We start from the raw sequence: 13,574 nt of genomic DNA on the forward strand, positions 1-13,574 counted from the left end.
ATCAGATCCCATTACAGATGGTTGTGAGCCACCATGTGGTTGCTGGGATTTGAACGCAGGACCTCTGGAAGAGCAGTCAGTGCTCTTAACCACTGAGCCATCTCTCCAGCCCCCACTTTTATTCATTTTTTTTCTTTTCTTTTTTTCGGAGCTGGGGACCAAACCCAGGGCCTTATGCTTGCTAGGCAAGCGCTCTACCACTGAGCTAAATCCCCAACCCCACTTTTATTCATTTTTATTCATTTGTTTTTCCATCTACAACTGTGCCTAAGAAACATACCTTAAAACTTGTTTCCCAAACTATCCAACTAGAAATGAGCTTTTTGAAACAATGTGTACGTAACCTTGCCTGCCTCCTCTTCAATTTGGAGTTCACCCTACTCCCCGGGACAGGACATGTGTGAAACGTGAACTCCCCATCAATCTTTCCCATACTGAAAAAGACTCTTAACTTAAAATATCATTTGAGGGGTGCTTTGACATTGAACCTAAGTGTTTTGTTTTCTAAAACCTGAACTGAGACAGAGGCCTTAGAAGTATCTCTTAGATAAGAGCAGTCATATGGTGTTTGTTTTAAACTTAAAAAAAAAAAAAACTGTAACTGAGATAAAATATGTACATGGTGCAGAGGGAAATGGAGATAGTAATTATCAAATGAATCTCAAAGGTGCAGGGATCAGAAGCAACCTGAAAACCAGCTCCTCAAGACAGCTCCTATTTTTTCTAAAAATATGAAACTTTCAACTTAATTTTTTTCTTAAACCGACTTCAAACATTTATTCAAATGCATCGAACCATTTCTTACTGGAAGCTTAACAATGCGTTTTTAGTAGATTCTTTTCCGTTTCCTGCCTCTTAGTATATCCATGATACTAGCTAGTTGTCTGTAACTTTAAGTGGGTGTTTTCCAACCACTGAGAAGGGAAAGCCAGCTTCTCCTGAAAAACATGGCCTTTGACTGACTTCCTTACAGCATTTCCTACAAAGAGATGGAAGGAAAACAGAAGATCCTTGAGTCAATTTATTTCAAGACAGTGAAGAAAAATATGAGATGTTTTGGGACTTTTGTCTATGTTTCTTTTAAAAAAAAAAGTGGCTGGTGTTTTCATAAACTCACACTTCTTATTAGACATGCTTATTCTGACTCTGTAGCAGTCACTCTAACATAAACAACCAACGAGGCTTGGGTCTCTTAGGCACAATATTTTGAACTGTAATCTCCGGAGACCCTCCCCAACCCTGCCCCTCTGCACTAAAATCCTATCAAATAAAGGCTACTTTCTTTAGGAGTAACCGTTTTTAATTTTGAAGTATTGACTGACCCGAGACTGACAGACTCATCTGACTATTGGACTTTGAACTGAACCACATGGAAATGTTACCTAATACTCAATAATAAATAAAACATATTAAAACTCCAACTTAGCAAGGGCATCAACTCTTAAGAGCTGGTTATCATGGTGGAGACTGCCCTGCCCCTGAGCCAAGCTAAACCAGAGGCCAAATTCCTAAGATGCCAGAGCTAAGAGGTCTTGAGGAAGTCCTCTAGAAACTGAGTCACTGAGAGACAAAGTCCCCCAGAGACAGGGCAGGAGTAGAATCATGAACTCCTTTCTCTTTCACTTCAGCTGCATGTTGTGTGGTCCAGAGTGAAATCTTCCAGTAAACAAAGAAATAGAAGAAAGTAATCCCACTGCCAGGTCACTAAATAATTTAGCGCCTAATTTCTCCTTTCTATAGTACAAAGACCTTATGCTCAGAAAGTTACAGTTTGAAGTACACCAAGTAAAATCACATCCATATGCACACGTATCTCCTCCCATATACATCTTAAGAAGATAACAAACAGGGAAATAATTTATCCTCAGCCCCTAGAAAACAAAAACTGAAAATAAAAGAAAGAAGGGAGAAAAAAATCTAAATTTTATATTTTTTCGGTCCTTCTAAAAGGATTAAATAACAGAATTCTAAATGGTTTGTTTTTACTTTCCATGCAATATGTAGATTAACCATGAAATTCTGTTTGGGACACTTTGACATCTGTTTTCAGTGCGTTACAATGAAATCTGGGGACTTGATACATACATTTGCTGTAATAAAACTGTCACTAATCAGTGTTTTCCAAAATATTGCCCATAACTATTACTATTCAGTAGTCTCATTTGCATGATCTAATACTGTTGCTACACCGTGGTTTTCCCTGACAATGTGGTAGTTGGTCCCAGGCACGTGACATAAAATGGCTGCACACCACTCACTCAGTAATCACAGGCTTTCCACACTCCTGTGCACAGGCAATGCAATCTGTCCTACAATGGACCAATACTTCATCCTTCCTGAGATATGTTTCCTGGAACTGGGGCACCAAAGATGAATTCACATCCCCAGTGTGAAACACTCAACGAGAGCAAAGAAGCCTACACTGAGGAGAAAACCAGGCCTCGTGGGGCTTGGACCACAGGAGACATAAACATAATCCTAACTCAGGAGCCCTTTTAACCAAACCGTAATGATGCTCTTTGAACAAAGAATGAAAGATGAGTTTTTCACTAACATAGTCCATTCCCATGAACTACAGAAGCAGATCGGACCAGACTTTAAAACCGAGTCTGCTTCATGCTCTCAAGGGCTGGCCAAAGGTTGTACCAATGACAGATACCATGACCACAAGTTACAAGGTGTTAATAGCTGCATAAAGGTTTCTATTCACATTGCTTATGTGTCTCATATATCTATAAGACATGGATCTCAGCGCGCGCGCACACATACACACACACACACACATACACACACACACACACACACACACACACACACACACACAAAATCCAATTCTAAGAATACAAACAGGGTATTCACCAAAGAAGAAAACTTGCAAGTTGCTAAAAATATTTTTCTACCTACTCCCATTCTAAATGAATTCCAGATTTTATCAGTATTTGGAACTGTGTTCATATTTCTCGAATCTAATACGAGATTTCATTTTGTCCTCCCATGAACTCATCTTAAATCTGAAATATGTTTCTCCATACACATGTTTTATATTATACGAACGTTGGACACAAAAAGCAGATTAACTGTGAGCCCTAATGCTGTGTTTGTTAGTACTGAGAAGTCATTCCAACTGTTCCAAACGGGATTAATGCCGTATAACAAGTCTATTTAATTATTGTAAGACCAGTGATCCTCATATTACTATAAGCTGCTTTTCCCTTATTTGGAGCCTATAAATGGAACCGAAATTGCACATGATAACTACAGGTCATACCCTGAAACATGATGTTTCACATGGCAGGAATAAAAGAGACACTGCAGCATCTCTGAGCAGCTACAAAACACAGCCAGTGTTTAAGATCCATGTGGATGTTCTCATTGTAGCATCACATTAACTTCCACTGGAAGTGTACACAAAGCTCTTCAAGAGCATTGGGAAGATGCAGTAACAAATGTTACAAATGCTGTCAGCAGCAATCCAATTTGAGTGTTGAAAACTTGAGGATACACTGTGTTCTAGGAACTCAGTTTTAATAGATTTCTGTGTATCGTCTGAACGGCAACTGAATGCCAGTATCTTCTCCAAGAGAAAAGGCACACCACAGACCATCAGCACTTATGTACCAGAATCTAAACAAACTGATCAATGTTCTGACGTGCACAGCCTAGTTACCCTTTAACTATTAGACAACTGTGGAATGACCTCTCTTCCTGAGCTCTGACTAGATCCTTTAGGTCTACTGTAAACACTATCACCAAGCCCTTCACATAGAATGTTTCTTCTGCACATAGCATCAGTGTAAGATATAATTTAAGATATTTCCCTCCTAATCTCTACAATATCTAAAGTACTGTGCAAAGTGAGTGAGAACAGTCCACTGGCCACAGAGAGCAAGATCATCTAGTTGCCCAGGAATCTGGCACACAAATTTAGCTTCAGGCCCAAGGGGAGTCAACCAACCAGAGTCACTGAAGTCAAACACTGATCCCAAATTACCTCATGGTGGGGAGAAGCCAATGTTTTAACCATTTCTCCTTTGACTTCCAGTTGTTCTTAGTAAAAGTAAAATTGCTCTAAGCAATAAATACTAACTTCTTCCCTCTAGAGGTCATTTAATTAATTTTCAGAAAGCCACAAAAAGGAGTAGTAGAAAAGGCTGACTTGAAGAGTCAGATGGCTGTGGAATCAAAACAATTCATGTAACCAGTTAAACTGTCTGAGGCTTTGATCCAACTAAGGGTCACGGGACCTTTCAGACTGAGAGTCTCAAAACCAGCAGCTTGCTCCTTTTAACCAGCCGTCCAGCCTTGTCACATCACCCACACTCTGTCCAACTCAATCTAAGAAGTAAATGAAGCTCTTCCAAATGTGGGTGACTTAATCTTGATACCGAGGAACCTTCCATGTTCCACGGCAGGGTAATGAGTTTGTTCTAAGTATTGGCCAGGACACTCTTTATCGAACATGTGTCAAAAATTATTTTACTCCCTAAAATATCCCTAGATGCATCAAGGAAACTCTAGGAAATCTGAGAACTCGTGAAATGATACCATAATTCTAATTTAAGTGTATTTCAAAACCATAGAGGAATAGCTATAGGTATATGCCTACCTTCAAAGTTCTTACTAGCCGGGACCCATACACAGGAGTATGACTGGCTCATTGCTTTTTTTCCCCACCCCTTCCTCTCTTTAGGATGTTTTACACCACTGGCAATAGCTACTAACACAGTGATTGAGCACTTGCTTAAACATCCACATATTCCTTCCCTCCATGCTCAGGTAGTCTATAGACTATGCTATATTCTATGCCATATTCCTTCATATATACTAAAATGGCTATTATTAAATGAATGCTTTACTTACATGATTTGACAAATGCTAAAATAGTCATTATAACTCCTACTTCATAAAAGAGAAGAACCAAAGCACATGTAGTATAAAGGACTTGACCAAAGTTACAAAGCTCATGAATGCAAAAGCAGAACTGTGTCGATCATGGGCATGGTCTTTGTTTGAGAGAATAAATGTTTGTATACTGCTTAGTCTGTGTCACCTTGACAGAGTCACCTGGGAAGAGGAGACCTCGACTGGAGACAATCTCTATCACACCGGTCTGTGCCTATCTGTGAAGCATTTTCTTAACTGTTAACTGATATTAGAGAGCCCAGTCCACTCTGGGCAGCACCATTCCTACGCAGGCTAGATAAGAAAGCTAACTGAGCAGAAGCCAGAAAAAAAAGCAAGCCAGTTGGTGTCATACCCCATTAGTTCCTGCTTTTGTTCCTGATGGCTCACTGCCTTGACTACCTTCAGTGGTGAACTGTTACCTGGAAGCAGAAGGTGAGATAAACCCTTGCCTCCCCACGTTGTTTTGGTCATGGGCTTTAATTACAGCAACAGAAAACTAACCAGAACAGTTTGTGTGTCACCAAAATTCCTGTTTAAACCCTAACCCTGAACATGATGGTATTAAGAAACACGTTTGGTACCAAATTAATTCAGGAGGGTAGGTTCCTCACAAATGAAATTATTGGCTTGAAGAGAGATCCCAGTTGGGTTTTCTGATGAGACACTGGAGGAAAGGATCAGCAACCCAGAAGGTGGCCCTCTCTGGGCTCTGATCCTGGACTAACCACCTCCAGAACTGTGAGAAAGAAGTAGTTTGTGGTCTGTGAGCCAGCCAGTCTGCTACTCCATGACAGCAGTTCTAATGAAGACACTTCTTTACAAATCCTGAGAATGCACAAGGAAAGGAGATCTGCTGAACTGCAAAAGAAATCCAAAATTCAAAGAATGACAGATTTTCATCTATGGATTAATCACTAATCTACACTTTTGAGTAATTGAAAGATTATCCCCTCCTCGATCCATAAATCATCCATCCTCTCAATTCCTGCCAGACCTACAACTCTTTCTTTCTTTTCCCCTACTTCTCTTCTTGAAACCCAAAACACACATGTGCATAGCCCAGCACCCACTCATTATCCATAGACCAGAAACTGGACCTCTGCAACTCAACAGCTGAGAACACTTTAGCAATCTTTAAAGAACTGAGGAGTATGTCTGGAAGAACATCACAGATGTTATCTTAAAACCCTTCACACCTCAACTCCACTGACATGGACTCACTAGCTCATTATCCACTCCAGGTTAGCATTACCTGTGGGATGCCCATGAATGAACAGAAAGGCCTGTGGGCTCATCCCCCTCTGAGGAAATCTGGGGCTGCTGATTCAGTGAGGTCCATGCCCTCTGAACCCTAAGATGCATAATCAACAGGGTTAAAGTTTAAAACCATTCCTTGATGTCTGAACATCCCTACAAGAAGGCAGTTTAATACAATCACTAAAAGATTTTTCTTAAAGAAAGTTTCTCACCCGCTATTTGTAGGAAAAAAATTTTTAGCAAGAACCCACAACACTAGCGCTTTTCCCAAGGCCTCACTGCCACACTAGGGTTTCATCTGTTGGTGCAAACAGTGTGCAGCACAAGAGAAAACTGCACATTCTAACTTAAACTTCCTTCTTCCATCTAATAATTTAAAAATAAAATGTAACAGTTTGCACTGTTTGCTGTGCATTTAATCTGGCAAATATAGGGAAAAAAATCACGAACTATAATGTCATATTTGGCAATGAAAAGATTAGAAGGATAAAAATATCTGTGTTTTAACGTTTCAGAAGACATTTCCAATATTTTTAAAATAAAATTATTTCACTGCCTTGAATGGGAACCAAGGTAAAATTCACCATTTTTGAACACGGGGTTTTCATGGGAACAGAAAAACAATTTTATGTTCATTAGGATAAACAATTAAAGTTATATATTGCCAAAAGTCCTCACAGAAATAAAATCTTCACATTTGTTCCTATGGGTCACTAAGACGTCATGAAATTTAACCATTTACCTCAGTAAGAAAAGGTTTCCCTTAAAACTATAACATACTGTGGAAGATAGTACACCCAGTTTAAAGTGCTCGTTTCTAACCTTTCCAGCGCTGGACAATGATGGTGCCAAGTGCAAGTTAGTTGTTCTCAGGTTAGGAACCGAGCAGCCATGCACATAACTAAATCTATCACTTTAATATGATGACAAGAGAATGCTTTGATTGGAACAGCAAAAAGTGTTGAAAAATAACTATTAAGGAAGCCGTAAATGGAAGGGACTAATAAGTTAGCCTCAGTGGATTGGGGAAAGGAAACCGTGACAAGTCAACACAAAACACACAAGTTGGAAACCTACAAAGAATTGATTCAAATCCCTCCAAATTCCAGAGCACAATCCCCTTACCTCCCATAGATGGCAAGGCTGCACAATCCCCCACCTCCCATAGCCGGCAAGGCAGCAAATTTGTCCCCATCACTGTCAGCAAACAAAGGAAAGTCACTTCTGCAGCCAGACCATGTCAAACAGAAGATGTAGCTACTGCAGAGGGACGCCTTGAACCCACTGGGGTGTAAAGTATGGGCTGGGGCCTGTTTGTCAGCCATTACCATAAAAGAATAAGAGGAAACAGAGCCATGGCCACACAACAGAAAGGTCAAACAGCTTGCAGCCGTTTCGTGACCCAGACAAGTCAAGGTCAAGGGATTCAGGTAGCAACTTAGCCAGGGCATAAGTTACAGCCCAAATGAATTGTTTTAGCACATCAGCTTTGGTCAATTAAACCTAACAAGGCAAGTTGCATCCCGTAGCAGGGTTCCTGACACCAAGGCCAGAAGCTGAGACCAACCTCATAAAACAAGGCTTTTAACATAGCATAGCAAATTTAGGCTAATCCATCCAGAAACTGCAGATGTCAGAATAATAAAATACAAGTTGTCCCAAGCAAGAACATTTTTCACACTTTAGAATTCACTAATAGATGGGCACAGCCTTCACACCCGCATTCGTACAAACACAAGTACAGTCTGCAACTTATATGAATTACCAAATATACTCTATTCCAGATAACTTTGTTAACATCTGTATGCCTGGTTAGATTTACTTTCCCTCCTCTCAAGCCATTACTGTTAAAAGTATTAGACATTTCCCTGCATTTTCCCAATATGAATGTACAAAGCCAAGCTTTTCAAAACAAAACAAAAAAAAAATCTTTATTTTCCTTCCATATCAGAGTACTTAATAGTAATTAGTACCTGTTAAATACTTTTTGTAGTTTTATGGGAGACATATTTGAATTTACGTCATCTTAAATATGTCCATGTATTTAAAACACAGTGCTTAGTACTTGTTCAGTTCCCTACTTCGAGAGATACTTGAAGGTAACTATAGCTTTAAAGCTGCACGGACAGAGCGTTTAGGAACTTTAGGCAGAGGCAGTCCCTACTTCGCTCTGTACTTGTTTGAACAAATTCTGTTTTCTGATTGTGCTGTATCAGTAACCTAATGCGTGCTCTGAAGGGCCTTAAAATGGGATTCTGAAAATACACAACCTCCGGGCAACTTCTCAGCTCATAAAATTACTTCATCCATCACTCCATATTCCCAATTATATAGTCTTTATTCAAAGTTCTTTAATTTGTCTGTGATTCATCAACACTGTCCTGCTTAAACTGTGATCATGAGGAGAGAGACAACGCGTCTCAGTGCTTTATTCAAACAATGCGTGGATGCACATGAATGGCTGGCTGCCCCCCGTAATAGAATACTGCTTTGCCTAAATTATAAGAATTTTATTTTTTTAATGCATAGCCCTCAATTCAGCCTCAAGGTCTCTCCACCTCACTGGTTAATTGGTGGCCATTTATCCCAATTTTCTGAATAATGGAACAGCCAACAAGCCCAGCCATTCGGGTGTTATTAGTCTCACATCCTGTAACTTTCAGTTGATACAAGCTAATCCCACAAACTCACTCCTTGCTGTACATACTCAGTTTTGACAAGTTCCTCTACAATTCGATGATTCAGTCTCTAAGCCCAAATCCTAACGACCAAATTCTGTTAAATTAACCACAGCACACAATTAGAGTTCAAGAACCTCAGAAGTCGCTTTAAAATGAGACAAGTACAACGCTGCCACAGAAAGGTGAGCAGAGGGGGGGAAGAAGCCCTCTCCTCCCCGTGCTCGGTGTGCGGAGCTGCTGGACCAACGTGAATTTTCAATCACAGAACCATGGGGCCTTGGATTCTTCCTTGGAAGGATGGAAGAGAAAAGCTGAAATGCTTATTTTGAGAGGTGCTGACAAACTCCCGTAGGGTCATGAGTTCAATTCCCACCACCACTGCGCTATAAAATGCTATTCTTTCATAAAGTAAAAGGAACTTTATTAGGAGTTACTCTCCTGAAGGAGACCGGCCTTGTTCTATGGCATCCTTCGCAGCTATTTAGGCCTGGCCAGTTCCAGTGTGAGCCCTGTGTGCTGTTTTCACTCCTCACAAGCCTCCTCCAGTCAGGGCAGTAATTACTCCTCTGAAGGTAAGTTTAGGTGTCCTGTAGGCCACTGTGATGACAAAAATGAAAACTAAGGAAATGTAGAGGATTCAGACTCAGCCACGAATGCCTTCGGCTTCAGGGGCTGCATTCTCACTGTTCAGTGGAGACAGCAAGGGGATGCCACAACAGACAGCAGACTTTTTCATGTTAGTCTAGCAGAATCAAGGCTCATGAGAATAAAGACCCTACTGAGTTGAGTATCTTAGATTGTTTATTCAAACCGGAGTGCCAGATTAAGAAGGAAAGTCAATGGATATTAAATCTTTCATTTCCTCTTGGCAATTTGAACTCAAATTCCAATTTAGGGTAGAAACAGCTACGTGTACTTTAAAACCCTACTGAATCCTTCATAAATCCACACTTCTGCATTTGGATGCGCTTATGCACACCGGAGGTCTGCAGGCTCACACACGTCACTGTGTTGAGCAGGGTGCTGGCCCCCATACTACACAACCACCCTTCCTGTAACTACGGGCTTCAGTGCCCCCCGATTACCACCATTCCTATGCAATGAACACAACTTTGACTCTTACTCACAAGAGACACAGAGTACAAAGTGTGTGACTCTAAACATGCAAAATCTATGCACATATTTTCTTTTTTTCATTTCAAAATCTATTCTCTTGTCTACAAGGGAGGGAGGACAGGGTAGGAAACCAAGCCTAAAGCTTGTGCCTCCATAGAATGCCTTCCCAACCTTTGCTGCCTTCAGAAAATAAAGTGTATCTGCATAGTGTATTTGGATATTTGAAAACACTAAATGTAACAAATGATGCTCCTGTTCCCATCTCTGCCTCTCCTGTGCTCTCTCTTCCCTCTGCCTCTGAAAAGTGAGACCATATTAACAGCTATGCAGAAGCTTGCCTCACCATATCAGGACACAGATGCCAAGCTCTCTAGCTGGCAGCCGGGACCTCAAAGTTTAACTCTTGAGTTGTCTGGCAAAGCTATCTTGGGGCAAGGACATCATGGCATAGAAGGCGTACTTCTGGCTCCATGGACTCTGCTTTGTCCTTATCAGTGGGAAAATTGCTAAGTATCTCATCTTATAATATATGTTCTAACAAAGGTCTCATTAAGCCTACGGGCAAGACATACCAACAAGAGCCCCTCTTTAGCTTGTGAATTGTGTATGAAGAAGAATGCAAACAAATGCATACCAGGGTTCAGGAGTTCAGTCAAGGACAGGGTAACAGGATGGGAAAACGTAAAACAGCATTTCCCTAAATCGAACATGCATCCAAAGTATTTAATCCTACACACAAAATTCACGCTCTCTGATGTCACAATGCAAGCCCGCCAAACCGCAGCATTTAAACAAGTTATGCAAGCTTATTTCCCCCCCCCACAATGGGAAATACCTGCAAATGAAGTGAAAATTATTAAAATGTTAAAGTGCGCTGTCAACTTGCAAACAATTATCTATTTAAGCTTTTCATAAAGAAATAATTGTTACCCAGAAGGATTCTAAGCTGCAGTAGCTGAAGGAGGAAAATCGCTCTCTGCATGTGCGTCCTCACTAATGCCACGTGACAAGCAGGAAGGGTTCTGTTTCAAAGACAATAACGATTACAACTTCCCTTCTGAACAAGTCACATGTTTCACAACTTCAAAATACGCCTCAATTATGATATCGTTTAGCAATCAAGCAAAAGAAGAAAAAAAGAAAAGAAAAAAGAAGCTGTCCTGTGACAATGGATCACAGTTAGCGCTAAGGGTTCAAGAAGGCTAGAGGAAGCGCCTTGCTCAGGATAGAAGCAAGCAGGACTGCAGAACTCTGCCATGCGCCAAAAACACATCTAATAGGAGTGGAAAGTGGGATCCAAACATCACTTAGGCTGACTTGCTTTAAACTCCCATCTGTTAAATTCATAACAGCAGATACTATCTCTAGAGGTCTTTAAGCTTCGTGTTGTGGCCTCTCCTTTCTTTAAAAACCCTCCCTGGCTCAGAAAAAGCCCAGCCCTTGTTTCCTCCCCACAGCCCTTTACAAGCCCCCCCACCAGCGTCCCTGCTTCTGCTGGCTCCAGACAGGACACAGTCTGGCGACTCAAGGCCTCCCATAGGCTACACTTCCTTCTGTGTAGCCCTTTGGGTAGAACTGCTAATCCCTCTTATTAATTAATGAGATAACGGTGGTTAACCAGGAAGCAATAGTAATGTTAACTATCTAGTAAACTTGAACAAAAATTATTTTAGCCTTTTGGTTGTTGTCTGTCCCCCCTCCAACCTCCCCCTCCCCCAGTATGTGGAATCGTGGACTAAGAATTTTTCCAACATCTCATTGCAGAACTGAGGAGGTTAGGAGTGACTGATTTATATCAGATTTTAGCATGTACTCCCCTCACTTGGGTTTTCTGTTTTTCACGTGTTCACTGTACACACTGCTAACTAGAGAGGGAAGTGAGGGCCTCTCAACAAACTACTAAAAAATGAGGAGGTTTAGAGACTGAGAGAACTAGAAATTGAATCAGAAACCAGTGGGGAGCTAAATGAAAGCAACAGACAGTTGTAATGGGTGCGCTCACACATCACCACACTGAGCCTGTCCCCCACACACTTGTCATAGCATCCCCTGTAGTGTATGGGGCGGTATGTCCCGGGTAGGTGTACTGCACAAGGCTTGCTTGCTTCTCCTTCTGTTTTCTTGCTTTGTTTGGATGAACGCAATAACAAAGACAATATGGGGAATAGGTGCCACCTGCCCAAGAATCATTGGGCATCTTTAATATCTTTGGGAACATGGAGCCCATTTTTGAACGATTTTTCCTTAATCTGTCCCAATCTTTTTTTAAGCCTTTGGGGGGCGGGGTGGGGGGGAGGAAAGGGAAGGTTTTTCTATTAGCCAAGCTTTGCTGCAGCAGACGAGCACACAGCTTTCATTCAGAGATTGTCAAAAACTTTCCAGTGTGCCCACTGCAATGCGGATGCCAACCAACGAATCACAGGCATTCAGCAGCGAGACAAAGAGGGTCTGATGCCAACCTCGGTGCCACTGGCAACCATTATTGGCACCAAACACAGTGTCTGCCTTTTTTTTTTCTCCCCCCTCGCCTGGCACTTCACAAACAAAATGGCGGTTCTTGTAGCAACGGAACAGCCGAAGCGCAGCCCTCTGAATCAATAGCATCAAAGATTTTTATGGACTTACATACAGCTACTCCCAAGCCAGTTACAAAATCTTAGGTAAAACGAAGGCACATAATTTCATACATTACTATACCTCGTGCGACCCGACTCCACTGACGTCAAAAATAAATAAATAAAATGGACCGAATTGCGGTCAAGCGAGCTGCACGAGGGGAAGAAGCTAAGTAACAAAGACATTGAGCTGTGAACAAAGTATTGCCCTGTGATGCAAAAGCCTAATTAAACTACGTATCAAAAATGATTTCAAAATATATAAATTTCTCCCCCAAAACTGTATCAGACACAAAGGTAGCCTTCCAGTTTGTGCCCAAGCTTCAGTAACTTTCCGCATTTCAGAAAAGATGAGGTTGCTGGGGAAGGAGAAAGGGTGAGTGTGGGTTGAACCAAGAGGGAAGGAGGGAGACAGAAAAGCAACGGGAAGTTGGTCAACAATGGAAGTTTATTATCCGCCCGTCTCTACCTCGTCTTCTATTAGAGATGAAGCATGTGATCTGCAAATAGCCAAGAGGACTATTGACATTTCTAGATCTGGAAATTGTCAATATATTGTAACATCACTCCACACTGCAATGCGGATGCCAACTAACAAATCACAGGCATCCTGAGCTAAACAAAGAGGGTCTGATGCCAATCCCGGTGCCAGTGGCAACCAGTATTGGCATTCTCTCTGCTCTTCCTCCTGTTTTCTCTCCCAGTCCCTTAGAAGGGGAGAGGAAGATAGGGGGAAGTCATTTTGTTGCTCATTCTGTTATAAGTATTTTTTTTCCCGTGTTAATTCTTCCTTCATGTTTTCCTCTCTTCTTTATCTAATTTCTAAAGTACAGTACATATGATTTCATGTACTTAGAGGAGAAATGAAAAGTTACGGCGTGAGGTGAGGCCCCGGGGTGTTTGCAGACTTATCTTTGAGAGCCTTCTTTCTCTGATCAGCTATGGTGCAAAAGGACAGTCAACTCACAGTTCATATATAAAAAAGATACAAATCTTGAAA

General features: G+C 41.3%; 1 protein-coding gene and 1 long non-coding RNA gene across 13 annotated transcripts in view; both read right to left on the reverse strand.

Moving 5' to 3' along the window:
* The window catches only part of Nfib (nuclear factor I/B), a 406,951-nt gene that overhangs the window by 191,912 nt on the left and 201,465 nt on the right, over positions 1-13,574 (reverse strand).
* On the reverse strand, positions 426-4,505 carry LOC148005876 (uncharacterized). Its single transcript, XR_015620949.1, has 2 exons — positions 1,003-4,505; positions 426-872 (listed from the first exon to the last, which is right to left on the reverse strand). It is a non-coding gene; the product is annotated as an uncharacterized LOC148005876 (long non-coding RNA).

The sequence above is a fragment of the Rattus norvegicus genome, chromosome 5 (genome assembly GCF_021556685.1).
Source record: "Rattus norvegicus strain SHRSP/BbbUtx chromosome 5, alternate assembly SHRSP_T2T, whole genome shotgun sequence".
NCBI lineage: Eukaryota > Metazoa > Chordata > Mammalia > Rodentia > Muridae > Rattus > Rattus norvegicus.